Genomic DNA, 26027 nt, shown 5'->3' with positions numbered 1-26027 from the left:
TAGATAGATAGATAGATAGATAGATAGATAGATAGATAGATAGATAGATAGATAGATAGATAGATAGATAGATATGCATAATGAGAACTAGAAAAAGAATGATGGACTTTATAGGCACATATGTATCAAATTAACAAATTTATTGGTCTACATTAAAATATTTGTATACAATATAGCAATAGATAAATAATTTCCTATAAAAGCAATGATCGGTCGCTGACTATTCGTGTAACCCCCTAAAAGGACAATCTGACAAAAATACAACTTGTGTGTGTGGACTGTGCACCAGAATTTGCATATCCTCCCGAAACTAGGGTTTCACTTGTCCATGGTCGACCCTCTAAATATTGCTCTACATGTTTCACAACCTGGTCGCTTCTTTAGGAGCTTTGACAATCTAATCAGGTGAAAACATATTTATTAAAATAGGTAATTAAGTATAAGAATACATATCACTTTCCACAAGGGTACCACTCACTCGCAATTGGAAGCCTGTAGTCACAGCGCTCACCCCCCCCCCCCAGAAAATAACAACCGGGGACCCCCCCAGGGCCACAACATGGTCACAGTCAGGTCTGTATCACTGATTTGACACCTCATTTGTTCAGTTTTCTGTACTGGAGGTTATATCTGAGGACCCACATGGACTGGGATAAACGAATCCTCCAGACAGAGACTTTCTGGATAGAAAGGCTTGAACCCCCCCCCCCCCCAAAAAAAAAACAGGAAATAATGAAGTCCTATCTTATAAACCATTCCTATAGGAAAATAAATTACTTCTTTTTGTGAGTACCTGTTGAGGTTTTGTATCCATATCACAGTCATAATATTAAGCACCTTAGAGGGATGTCTGGAACACCAATTTGGAAATAGGTTTCTTAGTATAGAAACATTTTTTACATATACTCTGTCATATTGATTGATGTATGTTGGAAAATGCAATGATATGATATGTGCATCGCTGTACATGGCTTATTCGCAATCAGTCATGATTCTATGACTGTTTGCAAGCCCATGTACCCATGTACAATAACTTTTTGGTTTTTGTTATATGTGTGTATCGCTCTTCACAATAGTAGCATGAAGGTTGCTGTTGCAGTGGCTCCCCCTCTTTATTTATATTTCCTACTCCCTCCCCCTTTTTTCCTCCCCCCCCCCATCCCCCTCCCTTCTTCCTCTCTCTTTTTCCTCTTTTATAACCCTTTCCTGCTATTTCTCTATCCATTCCCCTTTCCCCCCCCCACCCCGTTTGAACCTAGGGTCCCTCACGCATGGACCAGTTGTCTTAGTCCATATGTGCAGTCTCCCAGGCTGTGGAGGCAGCGGATCCCATCTACCTTGGTGGAATCACCAGGGAGGACTCTTGCTGCAGTGGGGGATGAGCGGTGGTTCCGCATTGTCTCTTAGTCTCACTGTGGGTGCGCATACTTGGCGAGCACTAGGACTGCCTTGTAATCCCATTGTCCTGATGCTGCACATGCGCAGTGAGTTAGCGGCTGGGCCAGGTGGGGTCAGATGTCCAGTCGGCGTGGTTTCCTTGTTGGGAGACACAAATAGAGGGAGAGCAGCGCCATGCAACCAAGCACTTTGAGATGGCTGTCCCCTCTAAATCTTCGCTCTCCCCATTGCTTTGGAGGTTATTGGCCACTGAGGACACACAAAGGACAGGTAATACTGGCCATATAGAATATGTGAATGGAATTGCCAGCTCCCCCTCCTTTTGTGTTTTAATCTACTTGCCTCAGTACTTGACTTTTCAGTGAGACATGGATGTCTCACACATCTGACTCCTTGTAGAGTTCCTATTTATTTTTATTTTTATCTTTGCAGTTTGTGTTTCTTTTCCTTATATCCTTACTAACATTCTGACCTCTTGCAGTTTTAGGCGGTTTGGTACATGGATTATGGCCCAGCTTTAAAACTGACGAGAAACTATATCCTGTTACCTACGCTTATTGAACCTGATGTAACTTCTTTATATCAGCACACATCTTGGACTAAAGTACATAATTTATATAAGTAGTGCAAGGGAGATATATAAATACATATATATATATATATATTATATATATATATTATATATATACACATACAATGCCTTGCGAAAGTATTCGGCCCCCTTGAACTTTGCAACCTTTTGTCACATTTCAGGCTTCAAACATAAAGATATAAAACTGTAATTTTTTGTGAAGAATCAACAAGTGGGACACAATCATGAAGTGAAACGAAATTTATTGGATATTTCAAACTTTGTTAACAAATAAAAAACTGAAAAATTGGGCGTGCAAAATTATTCAGCCCCTTTACTTTCAGTGCAGCAAACTCTCTCCAGAAGTTCAATGAGGATCTCTGAATGATCCAATGTTGACCTAAATGACTAATGATGATAAATAGAATTCACCTGTGTGTAATCAAGTCTCCGTATAAATGCACCTGCACTGTGATAATCTCAGAGGTCCATTTAAAGCGCAGAGAGCATCATGAAGAACAAGGAACATACCAGGCAGGTCCGAGATACTGTTGTGGAGAAGTTTAAAGCCGGATTTGGATACAAAAAGATTTCCCAAGCTTTAAACATCCCAAGGAGCACTGTGCAAGCGATAATATTGAAATGGAAGGAGTATCAGACCACTGCAAATCTACGAAGACCTGGCCGTCCCTCTAAACTTTCAGCTCATACAAGGAGAAGACTGATCAGAGATGCAGCCAAGAGGCCCATGATCACTCTGGATGAACTGCAGAGATCTACAGCTGTGGTGGGAGACTCTGTCCATAGGACAACAACCAGTCGTATACTGCACAAATCTGGCCTTTATGGAAGAGTGGCAAGAAGAAAGCCATTTCTTAAAGATATCCATAAAAAGTGTAGTTTAAAGTTTGCCACAAGCCACCTGGGAGACACACCAAACATGTGGAAGAAGGTGCTCTGGTCAGATGAAAACAAATACAAACTTTTTGGCAACAATGCAAAACATTATGTTTGGCTTAAAAGCAACACAGCTGATCACTTTGAACACACCATCCCCACTGTCAAACATGGTGGTGGCAGCATCATGGTTTGGGCCTGCTTTTCTTCAGCAAGAACAGGGAAGATGGTTAAAATTAATGGGAAGATGGATGGAGCCAAATACAGGACCATTCTGGAAGAAAACCTGATGGAGTCTGCAAAAGACCTGAGACTGGGACGGAGATTTGTCTTCCAACAAGACAATGATCCAAAACATAAAGCAAAATCTACAATGGAATGGTTCACAAATAAAGATATCCAGGTGTTAGAATGGCCAAGTCAAAGTCCAGACCTGAATCCAATCGAGAATCTGTGGAAAGAACTGAAAACTGCTGTTCACAAACACTCTCCATCCAACCTCACTGAGCTTGAGCTGTTTTGCAAGGAGGAATGGGCAAAAATTTCAGTATCTCGATGTGCAAAACTGATAGAGACATACCCCAAGCGACTTACGGCTGTAATCGCAGCAAAAGGTGGCGCTACAAAGTATTAACTTAAGGGGGCTGAATAATTTTGAACGCCCAATTTTTCAGTTTTTTATTTGTTAAAAAGTTTGAAATATCCAATACATTTTGTTTCACTTCATGACTGTGTCCCACTTGTTGATTCTGCACAAAAAATTACAGTTTTATATCTTTATGTTTGAAGCCTGAAATGTGGCAAAAGGTCGCAAAGTTCAAGGGGGCCGAACACTTTCGCAAGGCACTGTATATATATATATATATATATATATATTTGATACAAATACTCTAATTACCCTTTTCATTTTACCTTATAGGCTTTTATGACCCTTAGGGTATACTAAATACCAATGTAATGGATATACTCAGTTTTGTATTTAAGAATGTAAGTAGTATATGGCCACCATAAAACAATGTACTGCATTATATACAAATATCCACCAATAGTTTATATGTGTCCCCACATTTGGAAAAGTGAGCTGACTGTGACGTTGCTCTTTTCTGGGGGGGGGGCAGCGAACTCTGTGACTACAGGCTTCTTATTGCGAGTGAGTGGTACCCTTGTGGAAAGTGATATGTATTCTTATATTTAATTACATATTTTAATGAATGTATGTTTTACCTGATTAGATTGTCAAAGCTCCTGAAGGAGCGACAAGGTCGCGAAACATGTAGATCAATATTCAGAAGGTCGACAAAGGATAAGTGAAACCCTCGTCTTGGGAGGATATGAGAAATCCTGGTGTACAGTCCACACACACAAGTTGTATTTTTGGCAGATTGTCCTCTAGAGCAGCCTTTTTCAACCAGGGTGCCGTGGCACACTGGGGTGCCTTCTAGACTCTTCAGGGGTGCCTTGGCAAAATGCTTACAAATTGCCCAAAAATTGTCAACAAACCAATGGGTGGATCAATGCTGCCTTTTTTGTTACACAAAGCCACAGTGCTTTAATGTGTAGCATTACAAGTTTGGAAATGTTGTTGGTCAGCTGCTAGTGTCCCAACAACTAATGATGGTGTAGGTTGATCAGAAGGACGCCAGGTGCCTGACAACATCCTTGTTTGCCCCTTACCTGCACCTCTGTCATCACTGTGGTCACGTTAGCTGATTGAGTTAGATAAACTGGGGCAGAAGGGAAAAGCTGGAATGCTAGTCAGTACCAGTGTGCAAAGGTACATTGCATTTTTAAGAATAAATCATCTCTAATAATGGATGTCCCATGTGTGTGGATGCTGCTGCAGTTTGTAAAACCACCAATTTAGGTTTTTACATTTTATAATTGTGTGCCTCAAGGTTGTGCAAAATTTTAAAGGGTGCCTTGACAGAAAAAGGGTTGAGAAACACTGCTCTACAGGGTTACACAAATAGTCTGCAACCGATCATTGCTTTTATAGGAAATTCTTAATCTATTGCTATATTGTATACAAATATTTTTAATGTAGACCAATAAATTTGTTAATTTTATATATATGTGTCTATAAAGTTCATGATTCTTTTTCTAGTTCTTATTATGCAAATTCAATAGGACGTGGTACGGGATATATCATAGGTGCCCATTGGCAACCAAATGGACACCAAATTCTCTTTAGAACTAGATAGATAGATACAGTAGATAGTTCAATTATCTTTACCAGATCCGTATGAAAGTAAATAGCTTGTGCCAGTTACTAGATTGGAGCTTAGTGGTAGGATTGTATTAAAGATGAAAGCTGAAGATCCATTGTTCCTGTAATAATTTTGTTAGGTGCCCTCCAATATAGTTTTGACCCTGTGTATGATTTAGTGGTGCATCTTGCATAACCCCTAACAAAGTTCCGGATGACATTGCGTTTCTGAGTTTGTTTAATATATATTATTTACTTTTGTAACCAGTTCGTGTTTCTTAGTAAGTAAAGTCAATTAGTACAAGACTAGTATAGGGAAAAGTCACCCAATACACATGGCCATCTCACATCTCATAATGGGATAATGACTCTATACACTGATGTAATTGCCAAAAAGTAAACTGGTGCCAATGTTCTTAGAATGATAAACGCCTAATTATATTAGGATGTCTGCCAAAACCAGCAGCCTCAATAATAAAAGAGAACAAATGAAAGTGCCTAGAGAAGCACAGAGCCTTTCTCTTTTGCATGTGTCAGTGTGAGAGATGTGTGGGTTCTGGGTTGGCACATGAATGTTCAGTGGGAAGGTTTGTCCATGTCCCACGCTGTGATTGTACTCAAGCTGCATATTAATGTGCATGTACAGGCCAGAAGCCAGAATGTACTGCTTTGTTTTCTAACAGAAACCACTGCTTTGCTCCTGGTCTTTCAGTAAGTAATTAAACAGCTACAGGTATTAGGAATGATTTCATTACAGATATCGTTTATTGTTCCCCCTTCACACAATGGATGTTTGTATTGCATACTATGCAAAGTGGTAATGAGCGAGCGCTGTGTAATAAAAGCTGCTAGCACCAAAAGGTGAATATATACCTTCCAAACAGCAAATCTAAAAACAAGTGCAGCGCTGATAACAAATCTCAATAGTAAGATAAATTCAATGTGCCTAGAAGCATGAGACAATGTTAGTATCCAATCCTCTGGAAGTCCATATAGCCCAGTGAACAGTAGTAAATGCAGTGGATGCAAACAGTTCAAACGAATGATGAATCCACCTTTAACCACCAGTGCAATAGTGACAGTGTTCCTCCACCAGCACATATATATATACCAGATGTCCTGAGGATTAGAGTTTTACCACTTAAGCCCCAGAGGATTTGGCTGCTCAAAGACCAGGGCCTAATTTGCGATTCGGCACTGCGTGAATTTAACAGACAATTGCGCAGTCGTGCCGCGCTGTACCCAAATTAAATTGGCGTCCTTTTTTTCCCACAAATAGAGCTTACTTTTGGTGGTATTTGATCACTTGTGCGATTTTTACTTTTTGTGCTATAAACAAAAAAAGAGCGACAATTTTGAAAAAATATTTTTCACATTTTTTTATATGAAATTCCCCCCAAAAAAATGTAAAAATCAAAATTCTTTAACATTTTAGGCCAATTTGTTTTCTGCTACATATGTTTGGTAAAAAAAATCGCAAAAAGCGTATTTTGATTGGTTTGCGCAAAAGTTATTGCGTCTACTAACTACGGGAAAGATTTATGTCATTTTTATTGTTTGTTTTTTTTACTAGTAATGACTGCGATCTGCGTTTTTTTTTTGCCGGACTGCGACATTGCGACGGACAGATCGGACCCTTGACTGACATTTTTGACACTTTTGGGGGTACCAGTGACATTACTACAGTAATCAGTGCTATAAATATGCACTGTTACTGTAAAAATGACACTGGCAGGGAAGAGGTTAACTATATTGGTGATCAGTGGGTTAAATATATCGCTAGGGGCGTGATTCTAACTGTGGGGAGGCGTGGCTTGTTATGTAACCACAGAGACATATGATCCTACATAGCAGGATCGTATAATCTCTGCAGTTACACCAGGGAGAATGACAGGCGGCTTTGTTTACATCAGCTGTCTGCCTTTCTCCCTCTCCAGCGGGAGATCGCGAGTGACCGGCGGACATCGGAGCCGCACATGTAGCACCCTCCTAGTTAGGTAGGTTGTAGGTAAAAGCATCTATGCTCCTTCTGCTTATCAGGGGAGCCTGATCTATTAGGTTGCCTGTCACATGTTTCCAGGTGTGATTCACTGCATCCAATGAGGGAGCGTGTTAGACAGTGGAGGAAACCCGGCCAGTGACACATCATATTTTATGGCAGTCCCAGTAAGAGGGCATTCTTGCAATGCATCCTGGGATTGACCATGAATACTGAGGGAGCATGTGACAGGGCGTCTTTTGGCAGGAAGCAACGTCCCAGGTGGAGGTGGACGGCTGTCTTTCCTCCTGCAGGTGTGAGGAAGGTGGTCTTAGGCGGTGAACCAGGTGTGGAGCTGAGCAGCAGAGGGTCCAGAGTGCTGACAAGTGGAGCTGCTGGCAGAGTCTCTTGTAAAAAAGCAGTGTCCGTAAGTACCAGAAGATTTGCCAAAGGGTCTGCCCAGGAAGGGGGGCCACTCCAATGAAGTCAGGGGATCAAGGAGCTAGCTCACACAGGGAGTGTTACAGCAAAGGGGGTGCCGTATAGAGAACCCTGAAAAATAGGAACAAAGGGGGTGCCAGGAAGGGCCCTGAAGATTGCTCTGCAGTACAGTACAGTTTACCTCAGACAGTTCACTTACTACTACTTCACTGCTAATGACAAGCTGAAGCAGCAGCCTTGCCGCACTCAGCAATATTTAGTCATTCCACCCAATTGTGCATAGTTATACAAGTTGGAGTATACCACTCATTCCCTTCTCCCATCCAAGTTCTCAATAAAAACACAAAAACCAAAGCCCCTAGACTGTTTCCTGACTGAGCCAACACACTTTGAAAATGCGGGACTGTCATGTTGTTGCTAATGGTAACCCAGGGGAACTCGTAATCAGCAGCTCCCAAGGGAGTAGTGCTACACACACTAGCTCCTAGAAGTGAATAGTGTTAGCCTGTGTGTTTATGCACACTATTTTATGCTAGAAGCTTTTTCAAACTTCAGCGTTTAGGAGCAGAAAAATAAATTGTTTTTAAAGAGTTTTTGGGAGCGTTTTCCAGGCAGAAGAAAATGCTAAAAGCTCCTAAATTTTTCTAAATGCTACTAAGACACTCCTCCAGCTTTTTTCTTCTTCATGTACTATAAAAATGCTAAGAAAATGTTAAAGCTTTTAAACACTCCTAATAACTTCTACAGTAAAAGCTACTAAAACGCTACTACAAGCTTGCACAAAAAAGCTATTATCAGCATTTTTCATCCAGCTTTTTTTTCTAATGTTTTTGGGCTTATAAAAAATGCTAGTGTACATGGAACCTAAACATTTACTGCTGTCCAGGGGCTCTGGGCTTCAGCAAAATGGCAGCCTCCAGCAAGAAGAAACAGGACCAATGCTGGAGGTAATTTACAGCACATGCTCATTTTGGTAGCATATTTATTATTGGAGAATGTGTATTATTATTACAAAATTATTTTCTCTTACGTCCTCTGACGATCGCCGCCCACTCATACAGTCTGCACTTCTGGGTATTGGTCTTATCCACAGGACTAAGCTAGGCATAAGATTTTGTTAGAAAACATTCACAAAACCTTTGTATAGACACACCTACAGGGGGCTGTCCCTCTGGTCCAATACCCCCTGCTAGCAGCATTCCCAAATCAGCGACCTGGTCGTCCATGCATACCTTTACTAAATTTTAGAAACTTGATGTTCTGGCATCGGCAGATGCCTCTTTTGGCCGCAAACTTCTGAGTGCGGCAGTGCCTTAGGGGAGACATGGCGGTTTTTAGCCTGTCCCCTCCTGTTGGGGTTTTTTCCCCCTTGGTTATTTTGTTTTTCTGGGTTTGTTCGCTCCTGTTGAGCTTTCTTGTTACCCAGTGGTTACCTTTCTGGTTCAGATAAGGTTCTTTTCTCTGACCTGGGTGCTGCGTTGCCTTTTTGACGGTTACATTTCCCACCCCTTACATCTACACTGCTTTGGGACATCCCAGTAGTGAAGACTGTATGAGTGGGCGGCGACTGTCAGAGGACAGAAGAGAAAATAGAATTTTTGTAAGAACTTACCGTAAAATTATTTTCCTCTGACAGTCGCCGCCCCCGCCCCTCTTTTGGGGTTCATGGATCTCTATACTGCTTGCTACCAAATTGATTTGGGAATGCTGCTAGCTGGGGGTATTGGACCAGAGGGACAGCCCCCTGTAGGTGTGTCTATACAAGGTTTTGTGAATGTTTTCTAACAAAATCTTATGCCTAGCTTACTCCTGTGTATAAGACCAATACCCAGAAGTGCAGACTGTATGAGTGGGCGGCGACTGTCAGAGGACTCAGAGAAAAGAATTTTACAGTAAGTTCGTACAAAAATTATATTATTTTTTATTAGGTTGGTATGGTAAAGTTCTGTTTTAAACTGAAATGCTATGTTTCCATTGTCTGATTTTTGTATCTATTTCTATATGATTGTGGTATTAGTACCCAGATTCTAAGAACATAATATCAACTAATTCATCCATCAGGATGTATGCAAAGGTAACAAAAGCCAGGACAGACAGGGTTGGATGGCCCTATTTTATTATCTTATTAGGCTTTCTAATGTACTGTAAGGAAATATTTGGCATAAATATCAACTATATAATACACTCACAATGTTGTCTACAATGAAAAGTTCTTGCTCAGAAAATATATGCGGAACATTGACTTTTGTGTGTAGGGGAAGAATTTTCCCTGGTTGTTCATTGAGATTCATAAATTCGACATACATATTATATATCATCATTAAATAACACACCAGCTGTGCAAGGAGTGTGAATTTCCATGCTGGATAATAAAGGGCAGCATTTAATCTGTCAGTCAAATTAATTTGCATGTCATTTTGAATAAAAGCACTGTCTGAGAAAGTTACATAAGGTCAACCAGCAATCATTGCTATAAAGGTTTGTGGCATGAAACAAGAACCAGCAGCTATATATAATGAGTAAATGCGTCAAATTTTTGATGGTGGGTTGTATTTTTTGGCGCCAGAGTGGGGGGTGTCAGGGCTGACAACAAGTGAAAGAAAAATGACCCCTAACACGCCCTTTATGCTGATCCTTACACTTAAAGCCCAACTAAAGTCATGGTATTTATTATTATAATGCTCTCAGGCTACATATAGTAATAAATATGCTCTTCTTTTTTAACATTAAAATACTGTGTGCTAGCAGTACACTGGAGAGTCAGACCTCTGCTCTCAAATAGAAATAAGATATGTCTTTGCTCAAGTTCAAATAGCTTATACCCCTAGCCCATCAGGTACTAAAGGGGTGTGACCACATGTTAAAAAATTCTGAAAGAACCCTCTGCAAATGTTTTGAATTTTGGTTCATATACATTGCAATACATGTTCAAGCTGGTAACCACTTGCCGATCGTATACTGTATAAATACGACGGCAAGGCGAATTTCCTGCACAGGATCACGTACCTAGTATGGGATTCTGCACTTCCGGGTCTGGGGGGGGGGTCATGCACGTGAGCCGCCGCCGACCCGCTCCCACTGTGTTCGGACACAGCATGAGCCAGTCAGTGGACTCAATGTCCACCGGGACCCGCCGATCGTTCAGGACACAAGCAGAACGAAAGTCTGCCTATGTAAACAAGGCACACTGCTGTTCTGTCAGTAGGGAAGGTAATGATCCTGTGTTCCTGCAAAGCAGGAACATGGATCAATGCCTCCCACACAGTAACCAAGCACTGGCTAAGCACACAGTTAACCCTTTGATCGCCCCTGATGTTAACCCCTTCCCAGCTAGTGTCATTAGTACAGTGACAATGCAAAATTTTAGCAATGATCTATGTATTAGTGTCACTGGTTCCCAAAAAAGTGTCAGAAGGGTCACTTAGTGTCTGATTTGTCTGCTGCAATGTCGTAGTCCAGCTATAAGTCACTGATCACCGCCATTACTAGTAAAAAAATTAACCACTTAACGTCTAGCCACGTAGACCTACGTCGGCTGACTTTGCGTGGTTGTATCGGGTTGATGCCTCTAGCTAGAGGCATCATCCCGGTACCGTTTTTTAGAGCCGGCTGATGGCTTTTCGGTGGTAACGATCGCTGCGGCTCGGGAGCTGCTCGATCGTTACCCCGGCGAGCGGGAGGGGACGTCCTCCCCCCTCCCGCGGCTTTGCCCGGGTCTCCCGTCCCATGGAGTGACCCGAGCACCCAGCCGGCGCGTCCGGAAAAAAAAAATGTAGCCGCCCCCTTCGCCGTTAGCTCGCGCACGACAGAAACGTTGTTACAGATTACGATTACAGAGACTTGTCCAAGTGTATTTCTGCTTGTAATTACATTGTTGTAGCAGGTTTATGCAAAGTATGTTTAACCACTTAACAAACAGCCTCATAGACCTACGTCGGCTGCTTTTAAGTGGTTGTACCGGGGTGATGCCTCTAGCTAGAGGCATCAACCCGGTACCGTTTTCTTAGAGCCCGCGGTCGACTTTCTGGCGGTAATGACCGATGTGGCTCGGGAGTTGCTCAATCGTTACCCCAGCGAGCGGGAGGGGATACCCTTTTAAATGCATTGAAATGTAATTTTTCATAATTTTTCCAAAAAAATGGCGTTTAAAAGACTGCTGCGCAAATATCGCGTGACAAAAAATATTGCAATGACTGCCATTTTATTCTCCAGAGTCTGTGCTAAAAAAAAATATATATATATAATGTTTGGGGGTTCTAAGTAGTTTTCTAGCAAAAAATACTGATTTTAACTTGTGAACAAAATGTGTCAAAAATGGGCTCGGTCCTTAAGTGGTTAATCACTTGCAGACCGAATACTGTATATATACGGCGGCAGAGCGGCACTCCCAGGCAAAACCACGTATGCATACGTCTTTTGCCTGGGAGGAGCTAGGGGGCAAGCGCGCTATGATTGCCGCCTAACACTCTCAATCGCCCCCGCTGAGAGAGAAGGACGGTCAGCTGTTGTAAACACAGCCGACCGTCCTTCTCTCTGATATGATCACAGAGCTCATGTGATCCTGCTATATAGGATCACATGTCTCTATGGTCATCTCAGAAGCCCAACCCCCATACAGATATAATCACTCTTTTAGGGTCACATTTAACCCCTTGATCACCCATACTGTTAACCCATTCACTGCCAGTGTCATTATTACAGTAACAGTGCATATTTTTAGTAATGTCACTGGTACCCCAAAAAGTGTCAAAAATGTCAGTTAGTGGTCCAAAAAAAATCGCAGATCCCTGCCATTACTAGTAAAAAAACTGTAAAAATTACATAAATCTTTCCCGTAGTTAATAGATGCAATAACTTTTGCGCAAACCAATCAAAATACGCTTATTGCGATTTTTTTTTAACCAAAAATATGCAGCAGAAAACAAATTGGCCTAAAATGTTAACAAATGTTGATTTTTAAATAATTTTTTTTGAGAATGTCATATAGCCAAATGTGAAAAATATATATATTTTTTTTTAAATTGTCGCTCTTTTTTTGTTTATAGCGCAAAAAATAAAAATTGCACAGGTGATCAAATACCACCAAAAGAAATCTCTATTTGTGTGAAAAAAATGACATCAATTTTATTTGGGTACAGCGTCGCACGACCGCACAATTGTCCGTTAAAGTAACGCAGTGCCGAATCGCAAAATATGGCCTGGTCATTAAGGGGGCAAATCCTTCCGGTTCAAAACTGGTTAAAGTATGTTAAAGCATATTGTTACACTGTTTCTTACCCTGAGCTGATCACCTGAAAAGTATCAGCTGTGACAAACAAGATTCAGCCTAAACTGCTCTCACCCCCATTTGTTTGTTATGTCTATGGCGTAGGACTATTCGTGTGCGCGCGGGAATCTTCAACTTTAACTACAGGCGTACGCCGCGTGGTGGGCGTGTTCTAACGCGATTTGAAGTGCATGTGGACACCACGTACCATGGCGCACATGCATAAAAGGCCACGTTCTGCAAGAAATTGTCTCCAACACACTAGCCTCTGTCACAGGCTGGAAGGGACACAGAGCAGCAGCAGCTGGGTTGTGTGAGTCACTGTGGGTGTAATATTACTGGCACAAATAGGTCCTGTATCTTAGGTGATCAGTGTTGTGTGCATTAGGCTGTATAAGCTTGGCACAGACCTTGAGTACACTGCTAAGGTAGTACCTCAAGTTTGTCTAGCTATAAAGCAATGTCTGCCTGAAAAAGGGCTGGAGGCTGGAAAGGGCACTATGATGCCACCGTCAGGCCCTGAAGGTCCTAGTCGTGCTTCCACTGTGTCTACTCCTTCTGATAAACCAGAGGCAATTAGCCAATCTGAGCCAGCACGGTTGTCAGGCAGAGTAGCTACTTCGTGTACTTCTGCCACAGCCTATGTTACCAAGGACGATTTGGCATTGGCATTAGTCAGCCTAGAGGGTAGGATTGCTGACATGATTGCAGCACCACATGGAGGAAAGAAGTGGGTTAGATCCCCCTCTCCTGAGCAGCCCCCTGAATCAGTTCAGGATTGGGCAGAGGATGTGAAAGATGTAGCTGAGGGTGACCCTATAGAAGGTTACGCTGAAATTTCCACTTCCGGGGGGTCAGAGTCAGAGGAATCTCTATCAGCCTCTCAATCCCAGAGATTGTTTATCCAGTCTCTTGCTAAGATGGTCCGGGCTGAGTTTAAACTCCCACCCTTAGAGACAACTGAAACCTATTTTTCCCCCCTAGGCTCATTGCACCCTCCACAGAGTCCTCGGTTATTTCCAATACATCCACTCCTGGAGCAAGAAGTGTATAATGACTTGGATCATCCTGATAGGATGTTTGTTCCTCCTAAAAGGTTTACATTGTTATATCCTATGGAGGATACGTTTTCGAAGAGATGGAAAATTCCCACTGTGGATGCAGCCATTACTTCGGTTAACAAGAATTTAACCTGTCCTGTGGATAATGCCCAGGTTTTTAAAGATCCAGCGGATAAAAAGTTGGAATCTTTATTGAAAGCCTCCTTTGCAGTTGCAGTACAACCAGCAGTAGCAGCCATAGGAGTGTGTCAGTCTTTGAAAGACCTCATAAAGAGAGTGGCCAAGACAGATCCTTCTCAAGATGAGTCTGTGTAGGATCTGTCAGATCTACCTCGCAGCTTGTGTTTCACAGTTGATGCTCTTACGGACTCCATAAGGCAAATGTCACGGTTTTCTCCTTTGGTTAAAGAGCTGGTCTGTGGAATTACCATGTAAAAAATTACTGGCTAGTTTCCCATTTCAGGGAGAACGCCTTTTTGGTGATGATCTGGATAAATATATCCAAAAGATCTCGGGGGTGGGTGGGAGAGTATGTTGCTACCTGTAAAGAGGAAGAGCAGACATCCTTCCTTTAAGATCCCCAGCACACATAATACCAGTGCTTCCGGACCCAAGCCTTCGGAGCAAGGTAAAAAAAAAGTCCTGGGCTCAGAGATCAGCCTAGTCTTCCTCTAAGCCCTCTCAGTGAAGTGGGTGGGGGAAAGGCTCCTACAGTTCTCAGGGGCATGGGTGGAGTTAATTCAAGACAACTGAGTTGTCTCCACCATTTCACAGGGACACAAGCTGGAATTTTGGGTGTTCCCGCATCCTCAGTTTGTGAAGGCAAGTATACAAACAGATCCTCTAAAAGAAAGATCTTTTAGGCATCGGACCAGCTGAGAGCTCAGAGGGTGATAACCAGAAAACGAAAGGTTCAAGGGTTTTTACTCAAACCTATTCATAATCCCCAAACCAAACGGGGATGTGAGACCTATTTTGGATCTCAAGGCGCTGAATCAGTTTCTGAACGTTTGTTCTTTCCGCATGGAATCAATTGGTTCAGTCATAGCCTCCCTGCAGGGAGAGGAATTTCTAGCATCCATAGACATCAAGGATTCATATGTTCATGTGCCTATATTTCAGACCCATCAAAGGTTCCTTCATTTCCAGTTTACAGCCCGCCCTTCGGGTTGGCCACAGCTCCAAGAGTGTTCACAAAGATCCTAGCTATCCTAGGGATATCTGTAATAGGATATCTGGATGATCTATTACTAATAGATCGATCAGCGTCGGCTCTAAGCCGAAATATCTTTCAGACAGTACATTTTTTGTAACATCTGGGTTGGATACTGAACTTAGCAAAGTCAGCATTACAGCCAGTCCAGCGTCTGGAATACTTGAGGCTTCTTCTCGACACAGTGCAGGCAAAGGTATTCTTGCCAGCAAGAAGGGTCTCAGACCTGAAGGGTCGGGTTCGGTCTATTGTAAGACTGAGATATCTATCTATACGTCTTTGCATGATGTAACTGGGGAAGATGGTGTCCACTTTCGAGGCAATTCACTATGCCCAATTCCATGCAAGACCCTTGCAGAACAACATTCTGTCTGCGTGGAATGGAAAAGTTCAGTCCTTGGACTGGTCCATATCTCTGCTACCAAGAGTATGACAGAGTCTGAATTGGTGGTTGTTGACCAGAAATCTGGAGAAGGGAAAATCCTTTCTTCCAGTGACCTGGAAGGTAGTGACTACAGATGCCACTCTCTCCTGCTGGGGAGCGGTTCTGGAGGAAGCCACTGTCCAGGGGAAATGGTCTTGGGTAGAGAGTCGTCTCCCCATCAACATTTTGGAAATTATTGCAGTCAGTCGGGCTCTGAAATTCTGGACGCCCAGACTTTGGGATCACCCTATCAGGGTGCAATCCGCCAAAGCCACGGCCGAGGCTTATGTCAACCATCAAGGAGGCACAAGGAGTCGATCAGCCCGGAAAGAGGTGGATATTATCCTGTCCTGGGCAGCAAGGTTTGTGCCATGCCTGGTAGCAGTATTCATTCCAGGAATAGAGAACTGGCAGGCAGATTTTTTGAACGGTCAACAGATGTTTCCGGGGGAATGGTCCTTCCATCCTGAGATCTTTTAATTAATCTGCCTATGCTGGGGGATACCAGATGTAGATCTGTTGGCATCCAGGTTCAACAACAAGTTGGAGAGATTTGTGTCCAGGACCAGGGATCCACTCGCAGTCGGAGTGGAGGCTTTGGTGACTCCTTGGGAGGAGTATTCCCTGATCCATGCCTTTCCTCCGGTACAGCTGATATTGTGTTTGTTGCACAGGATCCAGTTAGAAGGGAAACCAGTAATTCTGATAGCTCCGGCTTGGCCGAGGAGGATTTGGTATGCAAAATTCCAGAGGTTGGCAGGGACGAGGCCTTGGGTTCTTCCACTGTGTCTGGACTTGCTCTCTCAAGGTCCAATATTCCACCCCGCTGTACAGTCTCTAAATTTGACGGCTTGGCTATTAAAGCCTTAATCTTGGAAGAGCAGGGTGTATCTGGCCCCACAGTTCATACACTAATAAACGCCAGGAAGCCAGTCTCTAGAAATATTTATTACAGGGTCTGGAAATCCTACATTGCCTGGTATGAAGCCAGGAAATGGCATCCCTGCACATATACTATCAGGAGAGTTCTATCCTTCCTGCAAGCAGGGGTAGATATTAAATTAGCCCTGAGCACAATTAAAGGGCAGATTTCAGCTGTATCATTTCTTTTCCAGAAACCAATTGTTTCCCATTCGTTGGTTCAAACCTTCGTCCGGGGAATATTGCATTTGCTTCCACCAGTGAAGCCACCGTTGTGTCCTTAAATTTGGTGTTGGAAGTTTTGCAAAAACAGCCTTTTGAACATCTGGGGCAGGTTCCCCTGGTTCTTTTGACCAGAAAACTGGTCTTTTTGATTGCGATAACTTCGGCTAGAAGGGTATCGGAACTAGCAGCTCTTTCTTGTAAAGAGCCATTCTTGATATTTTATCAAGATAGGGTGATTTTACGTCCTCACCCAGATTTTTTGCCCAAGGTAGTGTCCGCCTTTCATTTGAATCAGGACATCATACTACCTTCTTTTTTTCATTATACTCACTTAGAGAAAGAGACAAAAAAGTTTGGGACTTTGTATGAGACATATAGTAAGGAAGTCTCCATCCCTCGATCAATATGAAAACATGGGGGAAAAAATTGGGACTTTAATTGAGGCAGAATGGCGTTGGAAGTTTAATCATGGTTAAAAACCATATGTTTATTAAATAATAACAAATAGAAAGAAAACATATATCAATGGCAACATCCATATGCACCACCATATGTATAACACCCAGCAGTACAATAGACAATCAAGGTAAAATAGTACATAATATAATCATAGGGATACATAATTGAAGCCCATTTGGTAATAACAGAGACATAACATATTCCAGAGTTGACATCTAATGCTGTTTATACATGCATATTGTAGAGCATAGCAGTGTGCCATTGTGATAGCAACTAGTAAAGTATGGTTGAATTCAGATGCATCATAAGGCCCTTCTAAGGTTTCGTGATCATCATCACTTCTTCAGGGGCGAATGCATCATAGATCTAAAATGAAACATGTAAGAATAAATGATAGGTCCACACTTAGGGGAAAGGGGGAGATAACAGGGTAACCAGAGAGGGAACAAGTGAACCCTCTCTGTGTAGTACTTACATAGCCACTGTATATGGGACGGTAACCCGTCACAAAAGAGGGGATGCCCATGTAGTCTGCACCGGGAGCTGTAGTAAAGGGACTGAGGATATGAGCCCAGAGCGCATACAGGTACCTCCAAAGGGGAAAAAATAATGAATGACAATAGTGAGGAATGGGCCCCAGTGATAGGACTAATAATAAATATACGTAATGAAGGAGTAGCAAATGATTGCAATAGCTCATATATTCGTATAGTACAAATGATGATACAGGGACCCAAAAATCCGAAAAGATATGGTAAAAATAGTAAAAGAACCAAAATAATGTAGAGTAAGATGTGAAGGAATATAGGTTTAGAGGAGGAAAAGTTATTGCATTCTCTTGATGTAATGCATGCACTTAAGATTTATTTACAGGAAACAGCTCAGATTCGTAAGACCGAGAGCTTATTTGTACTTCCAAAAGGTCCCAGAAAGGGATTGGCAGCATCTAAATCTACGATTTCTTGTTGGATTCGCCAGGTTATTACCCAGGTGTATGATTTAGTAAGAAAGGTTCCACCTTTTCCTGTAAAGGCACATTCTACCAGAGGAGTAGGTGCCTTTTGGGCACATCGCTATCAAGCCTCTATGGCTCAGATTTGCAAGGCAGTGACCTGGTCGTCGGGGCATATGTTCACTCGTTTCTATAGAGTGGATGTTGGGACCCAGGAGGAGTCTGCTTTTGGTCGCTGTGCACTGCAGGCAGCGGTGTAATCCTTCTTTTGGGGTCAGATGGCGGTATTTTGTGGTGTCCCTCTCCCCTCAGATGCATTGCTTTGGGATGTCCCATATGTTATGATTTATGGCTCTGTGTCCCGTGATGTACGAAAGGAAAAAAGTATTTTTAATTCATACTTACCTGTAAAATCCATTTCTTGAAGTACATCACGGGAAATACAGAGGTCCCTCCTCTCTTCTATGGGGCCTTTTATTGCTTGTTACAAAACTGAGGTACTTCCTGTGTGGGAGGGGTTATATAGGGGTTTACAAATTCTGATTGGTTGCCAGTGCCTTCACCTTTAGGTAGCTATATAACCCAAATGTTATGATTTTTGGCTCTGTGTCCCGTGATACACTTCAAGAAATGGATTTTACAGGTAAGTATGAATTAAAAATCCATTTTTTTTTTCAAAATTGGCGTTTATTTTTTTGGTTATAGTGACAAAAATAAAAATCACAGTGGTGAATAAATACCACCAAAAGAAAGCTCTATTTGTGTGAAAAAAGGACAATTATTATTATTTGGGTACAGCATTGCACGACCATGCAATTGTCAGTTAAAGTAACGCAGTGCCATATCACAATAAATGGCATGGTCATGAAGGGGGGAAAATCTTTTGTAGCTGAAGTGGTTATTTCTTCTGGATCCCTTGCAGCTCTCACTGTTTCTTCCTGCTAACCTCAACCTGACACTTGTGTGCTGCAGTGATGTGGAGGTCAGCAGGAGGAACCAATGAAAGCTGCAGGTTAAGCCAGGAGATCGAGTCTCCCAAAACTCCCAGCAGACTTTGCCCTTGCCATAGATGGGTAAAAAATCAAACAATAATTCTTAGGAAAAGAAAATGTGTTTTTCTAACCATTAGTGAGTCAAGTCTGTATTCGTTTGTTACTGCAGTGTTGGGAAAATTCGATGGAACAGGATGGAAGATAAAAGAAGGTTTAAGGCCCCGTTCACATTGCCGCGATCCGACTTGGGGGGGCGACCTCCGAGGTCGCGGTGCGAGCAGCGCGCCGTGACCTCGGAGCGGCTGCCACGGACTTCATAACATTGAAGTCTATGGCGGTCGCCTCCGGGTCGCCCCAAAGAAGCTCCGGACCCTTTTTCTAAGTCGGAGCGACTTGTGTCGCCCCTATTAGAACAAGTCCGCAGCTTCCCTATGGGGGAAGGCGGAGCCGTTGACGTCACCTGCTACTATCTGGAAGTCTGGCGCGGTTGTCTGTATGACCCGCCAGCACCGCTATGATCACTATTGCCGTTTTTACACAACTACAAAGTAAGAGGCTGTCTTTGTGTGCACCTAGCAAATAAAGTATATGTCAATATTGCACTATGGGCTTGTCTGCTTTTATGTTCCCCATTACATGGTCCTGAGTGGAGCAGCAGTCCAGAGCCTTATCCAGGGACATATATTGCTTAAGGTGCGGTGGAGTAGAGCTGTCTTCCCTTACATTTGTGGATGATCGTCCAGTGATTGCCCGTTTGATATATGCTTACAATCAGTGCTCTGGAGGTGAGAGGCCATTTCGCATGGTGGTGGTCGGTAGTGCACAAGCGCACCTGTCTGTCCTTCATGAGAGAGTGTTTGACACTTGTTCTTTCCACGGGCTTTTGCATGGACATTTTTCTCCAATACCAAATATTTATTTTGTCTCATTCTTGTGTTTAGTTTATGTCTACTAGCGCTGCTCTATTTTATATTTTATGTTATAGATTTTACACGGGTGTTGTTTGTTGACCTGAGAGTGCAGCTGCTTTAAGTGAATTTTAAATATCTTTTTGCGCTGATATTATCCCTGTTACTGTGTCCCTATGGAAGGTCGCCTCACAGGTCGCCTTAGTGTGAACGGGGACTAACAGTGTATGTTGTTTTCATTTGGTAGAGTGCATTTCTTTTAAAAATCAAATGTTGAAAGCAAACAAACTCTTTTAACATTGGCATTCAAATGATCTGAGAATGTTCTCGGAATTTTTGTACAAAATGTCCTAAGAGTTTTCATTTGAAATTTGATCCATTTCCAGTTTTTGCAATGTCATACTTGCCAACTGTCCCGTTTTTGCTGGGACAGTCCCGGCAAATAGGAGCCTGTTCTGGGTAATTGTCCCGGCAATGTACTTTTTTACACTTTGCACTTTATTTATATTCACATATTACATTTTTTGTATGGTCCCACCTAAACACATTTAACACTTTAGAATTGCAGGGAATTGGGATGAGAATTTTAAACTTTAAGCAGAAGTAGTGTAGCTGAATGGGAGAATTATTCCAACTCTGCTACTTTGGCCTCAAGTTTAAAATTCCCTTTTCAATTTCCTGTAATTCTCTCTTTATTGAGTAGACCCTATAATCTGATGATAAGTAGGCGGAGATTAATTATGCGGAGTGGGCGGAGCTTTAAGGAAGTGGGTGTGGTAAGTAATTGATAGCTGTGCTGCAAAGTGTCCCTGGAAAATGTTGGCAACTATGCAAAGTTTGGCAGCCTGGGCAGAAGGAACTCCATCCTTTTCCAAATTATTTGTTTTAACTGAATAAAAATCATGACAGTCACTTTACATTTAAACCCCCAATTGTAACACTGAACAAACACACTTAAAGTAAGCCCTTGAAATCTCACACCTTATATAGTCTTGTACTCACACATTTTATGAATAAAGTTCAATAAATTATTAAAGAAAATGTTTCTGCTTGAGATTTACTTTAATTTTATGTGTAGCATTTATTCTGCTATATATGCTGTACATGTAGTTAATTTTTCCAGGTGATTCAGGAGGCAAATACATTTTTCCACGTAAAGCATACAGTTGTTATCTCGCACCAGCACTTACATGTAGCTATAAACCATAATAAAATTCTGTATATAGCATTCCTGTGTAGGTGTAAGAGATATGACGTTCTTCATGTGAAGAAATCAAATACTTCACATTTATTCATCTTTGGAATCATTGAGGCTGATTATTATCATTGTTGTTGCCTCATGGCGAGCATAGAAGTGGATCAGGTGGAAATAAAATGCATAGATGCATAGATGTATTCATTTAATATGGCGAAGAACTAATTAAAGTGATTGTAAAGTCTCTTTTTTTTTTAAATAGCAAACATATTATACTTACCTGCCCTGTGCAGTTGGTTTTGCACAGAGCAGCCTGGATCCTCCTCTTCTCGGGTCCCTCTTCTCTGCTCCTGGCCCCTCCCTACTGACAAGTGACACCCACAGCAAGCAGCTTGCTATGGGGGCACCTGAGCCGAGCTCCAGCTCCATGTGTCTATTCAGACATGGAGCTGTCGGTCGGCCCCACCTCCTCTACTGATTGGATAACTGACTTTAATTGACAGGCATGGGAGCCAATGGCACCACTGCTGTGTCTCATCCAATAAAGATGGAGAGTCCTGGACGTCCGAGGGACTTGTGGACATCGCTGGATAGAGATGGGGCTCAGGTAAGTATTAGGGGGCCCTGGGGGGGGGGGGGCTGCTACACACAGAAGGCTTTTTATCATAATGCATAGAATGCAACTCCTTTATTAAAGAGTGTAGCACCCTGGTGCTAGGCTGCTAGATATTTGGTAAGGCAAATTTCGTTTTTGCCTCTCCTGTAATCAGCAGAGCAGAATTGATTGCTTTAGCCTGCTCTGGGCACTGCAGAATGCTAGTTTGGCTGTTTCCCCCTGATTCTGGAGCTTTCCAGAATATAGTGAGTGGAAGAGTCAGATAGGTAGCCTGAATATTTATGCAGGCCCACCCATTTCCTGGAGTGGTGTGTCCAGATGGTGGTTGGGAAGTGTATAAATAGTCTGGAGCTCAGAGACCACGGTTCTTGTCCAGGAGATGAAGCCCCCAGCCAGGGAGGGCTGCGTGGCTTCCTGGCTGTCCTGCTGAAGGCCCAGCCTGCTCAACCAGTCATGCTGAGAGGGCCTGCTCAGCCACAAACCCTTTCATGAATTCAAGAGGGGTGCCACTGAAGACCTGCCTTGGAAGTTCACAGAGGGAGCCTGTCTTCTGGAATCAGACATTCCAAGCTGGAAGGAGTACTGACCCAAAGGGAGAAGAATTTCAGTGACTGTTGCCTGGCATTGGTCATTTCTTTTGTTGCCCCAATGCTGTCCACAAAGTGTCCCACTTCTTAAGGGACTGTTCATCAGAGCTACTACAATGAAAAGTGTCCCCATTGTTCCTCTTAGTAATGTGGCATATCCCACAGCTCCCTGAACCCCATTCAAGTTACTACTGCAATAAACTTTAAAACAGTGAACTCTTATGGAGAGTGATTTCTGAACTCAGAGTCTGAAGTTGCCGTTTGCCTTGTTGCTGCACTAGTGGGAACAGAACCTGGGACATTTTAATATCAGTTTTCTCTGCACTTCCATTCCAGGATCGTTTTTACAGGTGAAAATTGGTAATGAAACAGTAAGGCTGCATTCACACTTGAGCGTATCGTTTTAGCGCGTTTTTTACCGCGATTTTACTGCGATTTTTGCCGCGATTTTACCGCGATTTTACCGCGATTTTCAGGCGTTTTTGAAGGCAGGCATTGACATCTATCAAAAACGCTGGTAATCAGCCCAAAAAGAGGCTCATGTACTTTTTTCAGCAACAGGCGTTTTGCAATACGCTCAGATGTGAACAGGGGCCATATAAATGAATGGGGTTTTACTTGTTGGGTATTTTGGATTGTTTTTTTTTTAGCGTTTTTGGAGCTGAAAAACACTCAAAAACGCCCAGGTGTGAATGGAGCCTAATGGGCAGGTAGTTAAAGTGCCTTCCGCTATTGCTCTTGCCTTCCTTACAGAAGCACTAATAAAGGCTCGCTAATATTCTTAGTATTCTCTGGGTAAAGTGTTTACTAATCTCAATTAAGAGCACTAATCGTTACTTTTGTCTGCTGCTTCATTCCTCTGCTATCAGCTTGAATCATTTCTGCAAAGTTTTCCTGAGACCAAAAGGAAAAAAGGTGACAGGGCAAGGATCTCCAGCTGATTGACAGCCTCAGCTCTGTTCAAGTGTGCTGTGTGAAGGTGTGTGTGTGTGTATTTAATGAGGGGGGGGGGCTGTTTCTTCCCTCCAATCAGCTCTCAGAGCTTTCCTTACTGAGCTTTGCAGAATGTAAATTCAGCTCACCGCCCTCTTTTTTCTAAACTCTCAGACAAGCATTATAATTTAGCACTTTGAACAGATGTAGGGCTGCAGATAGACAGGTACAACTTTTATAGGAGGATATGTTTATTCTCTAGGTATCACCTGGGGCCAGTCACTTCACTGGGTATATGTAAGGGTTTACAACCGCTTTAAAATCATTATGACCCAAGGACATTTGGGTGGCATCAAGCTTTTCACGAAGTAAGTTTCCAAACACGACAAAGCAAACTTCAAATATATGTTTTATGCAATCACCTATACATCTGTATGCAGCGTATTAGGGACCTCTCATGTATTGTGGGATCTCTAGAGCTGGCTCTCAGCAATGATAATATTCACACTTATTATAGAAGAAATTATTAATGCTAAATATGAAGAGGGGACACATGATTCATTTTGGGAAGGCATTGCCTCCTGTTGCCTCCCTATGAGTCTGATGATCCCCACAGACTGTTGTTATACTGTAGTAAAGGCTGTTTACAAGTTGCCCAGTAGAACATAAAACTGAAATTTGGGCCTGTTTTTGTCTTCTTCACACCCTAACACCTTCTACACGCATCCAGTTTGATCTTTAGCTCCCTCCCCAAGGAGATGTCTTCTACAGATGTCTAATTAATATTATTATTAATATACAGGATTTATATAGATTTATATAGCTCCAAAAGTTTGTACAGCGCTTTACAATATAAGGGGGGGGGGGGGCAGTACTACAAACAAAACAATTCAATGCAAGAGGGTTAGAAAGTTCCCTGTAAAAAGTGTTTTGTAACCCACATAGATCTTGCCTGCCCCCAAGGGTCATACACAAATGAAGAAAAAGAAAAACAGGTGGTATGAGCACTTCTGTTTCTCAGGAGTATTGTATCATCTGCTAATCACATTAGAACTGGGCAGTCCCTTTGATTGCCTGGACAGCCTCTTGAATTGTAAATCCACTTTCATGGGGGAAAAAATTGCAAATAAAGAAAAATAATATAGCGTCTACAATTGCAACACAAATCATATTGTAATTGAATGGTATTAACAGTTACCTTTCCTTTTCAATCTGGGGTCCTGTGCGTCTTTGGCTCCCTTTCAGGTTGGAATTCAGGCAACAATTCAGGCCTGATTTGTCCCTGAAACGGGAAACAGGGACGCACGGGACCCCTGCTGTGAGCCGTGTCTGAATTAGGTGTGAACCCACCATAAAGGAATGCAGGCCCAGCAGATTTCCTCATTAGTGCTCTGCAGCTGCACAGCTGATTGATAATTATGAAACCACTCCCATTGGACCCACCCAGCACAGGGGCAGAGAGGAACAAGCAGGGATTTCTTCAGAATAGCAAAAGATAGGAATTTGCAACAAATTTCGTTATAATCCTTGCAATGTACAGAGATCATCCAGAGGGGAATGTTTTTTTTCAACAAAAGTGGAGTTACGCTTTAAGGCCGGGTTCACATATGCTGCAGCCATGGTTCACAGCAGGGGGTGTGGGACGTTCCTGTTCACAGATTCTGGTGCGAATCAGGTCCACATTTTTGTCTGAATTTGCTCCTGAATCGGAAGCAAAGACACAAAGGACCCTTTTTAACCACTTCTGGACCGCCCACCGCAGTTTTACGTCGGTACTTTGACATAAATACCAGGGTTATAGCAGCAGATAGCTGCCATAACCCCGGTATTTTTTTTCTGGGCGAGCGGTCCTCTTTCACATAAAAGTGGTCCCAGTGGCGGATTTGCTGCAGGATCACTTTTATGGGCAGTGGGAGAGGTACCCTCCCCCCTCCTGCCGCTTCCCGGTCATTTTCCTCGCTTACCGGAGATGTCAGTAGCGGGGAAAATGATCCGATCCCCTCCTCTTCTGAGCAGGAAGTCGAGGGAGGGCAAGCTGGCCCCCTCTCGACTCTATGGCCTTGGAGGACAGGAACAATGTCATACATCGCTTCTTCCCAACGGCCTTAAAGACCATTTTTTTTTCATGATGAAAAAAATTAAATTTTTGTTTGCTTTTTAGTGTAGATGTGAGATCTGAGGTCTTTTTGACCCCAGATCTCACATTAAAGAGGACCTGTCCTGCTTATTTCTATTACAATGAATGTTTACATTCCTTGTAATAGGAATAAAAGTGATCATGACATTTTTTTTTAAAGGGACAGTGTAAAAATAAAAAATAAAAACAAGTAATGGTAAAACAAATAAAAAAAAAAAAAATGTAAAGCGCCCCGTCCCTCCGAACTCACGCGTATAAGCGAACGCATACGCAAGTCATGCCCACATATGTAAATGGTGTTCAAACCACACTTGTGAGGTATCGCCGCGATCGGTAGAGCGAGAGCAATAATTCTCTGCAACTCTAAACTGGTAAACCTGTAGCGTCGCCTATGGAGACTTTTAAGTACCAATGTTTGTCGCCATTCCATGAGCGTGCGCAATTTTGAAGCATGACATGTTGGCTATCTATTTACTCGCTGTAGCATTATCTTTCACGTTATATAAAAAATTGGGCTAAATTTAATGTTTAGTTTTTTTTTAAATGCAGTGAAATTAATTTTTTTCCCCAAAAATTGCGTTTGAAAGACCATTGCGCAAATAGTGCGTGACAAAAAATATTGCAACGACCGCCATTTTATTTTCCAG

The 26027-nt window shown here is 42.5% G+C and overlaps 1 long non-coding RNA gene across 1 annotated transcript in view; it reads right to left on the bottom strand.

The window, feature by feature from the left end:
* Positions 1-6483: 6483 nt before the first annotated feature.
* Positions 6484-26027, bottom strand: part of LOC309546944 — a 397029-nt gene continuing 377485 nt past the window's right edge. Inside the window, exon 2 of the long non-coding RNA XR_014224948.1 lies at positions 6484-6641. This is a non-coding gene — a long non-coding RNA (uncharacterized lncRNA). The remainder of the gene's footprint in view (positions 6642-26027) is intronic.

The sequence above is a fragment of the Pelophylax lessonae genome (assembly GCF_965119305.1).
Source record: "Pelophylax lessonae genome assembly, chromosome: 2".
Classification (NCBI taxonomy): Eukaryota; Metazoa; Chordata; class Amphibia; order Anura; family Ranidae; genus Pelophylax; species Pelophylax lessonae.
Note: the sequence above shows the minus strand (reverse complement) of the source record. Positions and strands in the feature narration are given on the sequence as shown.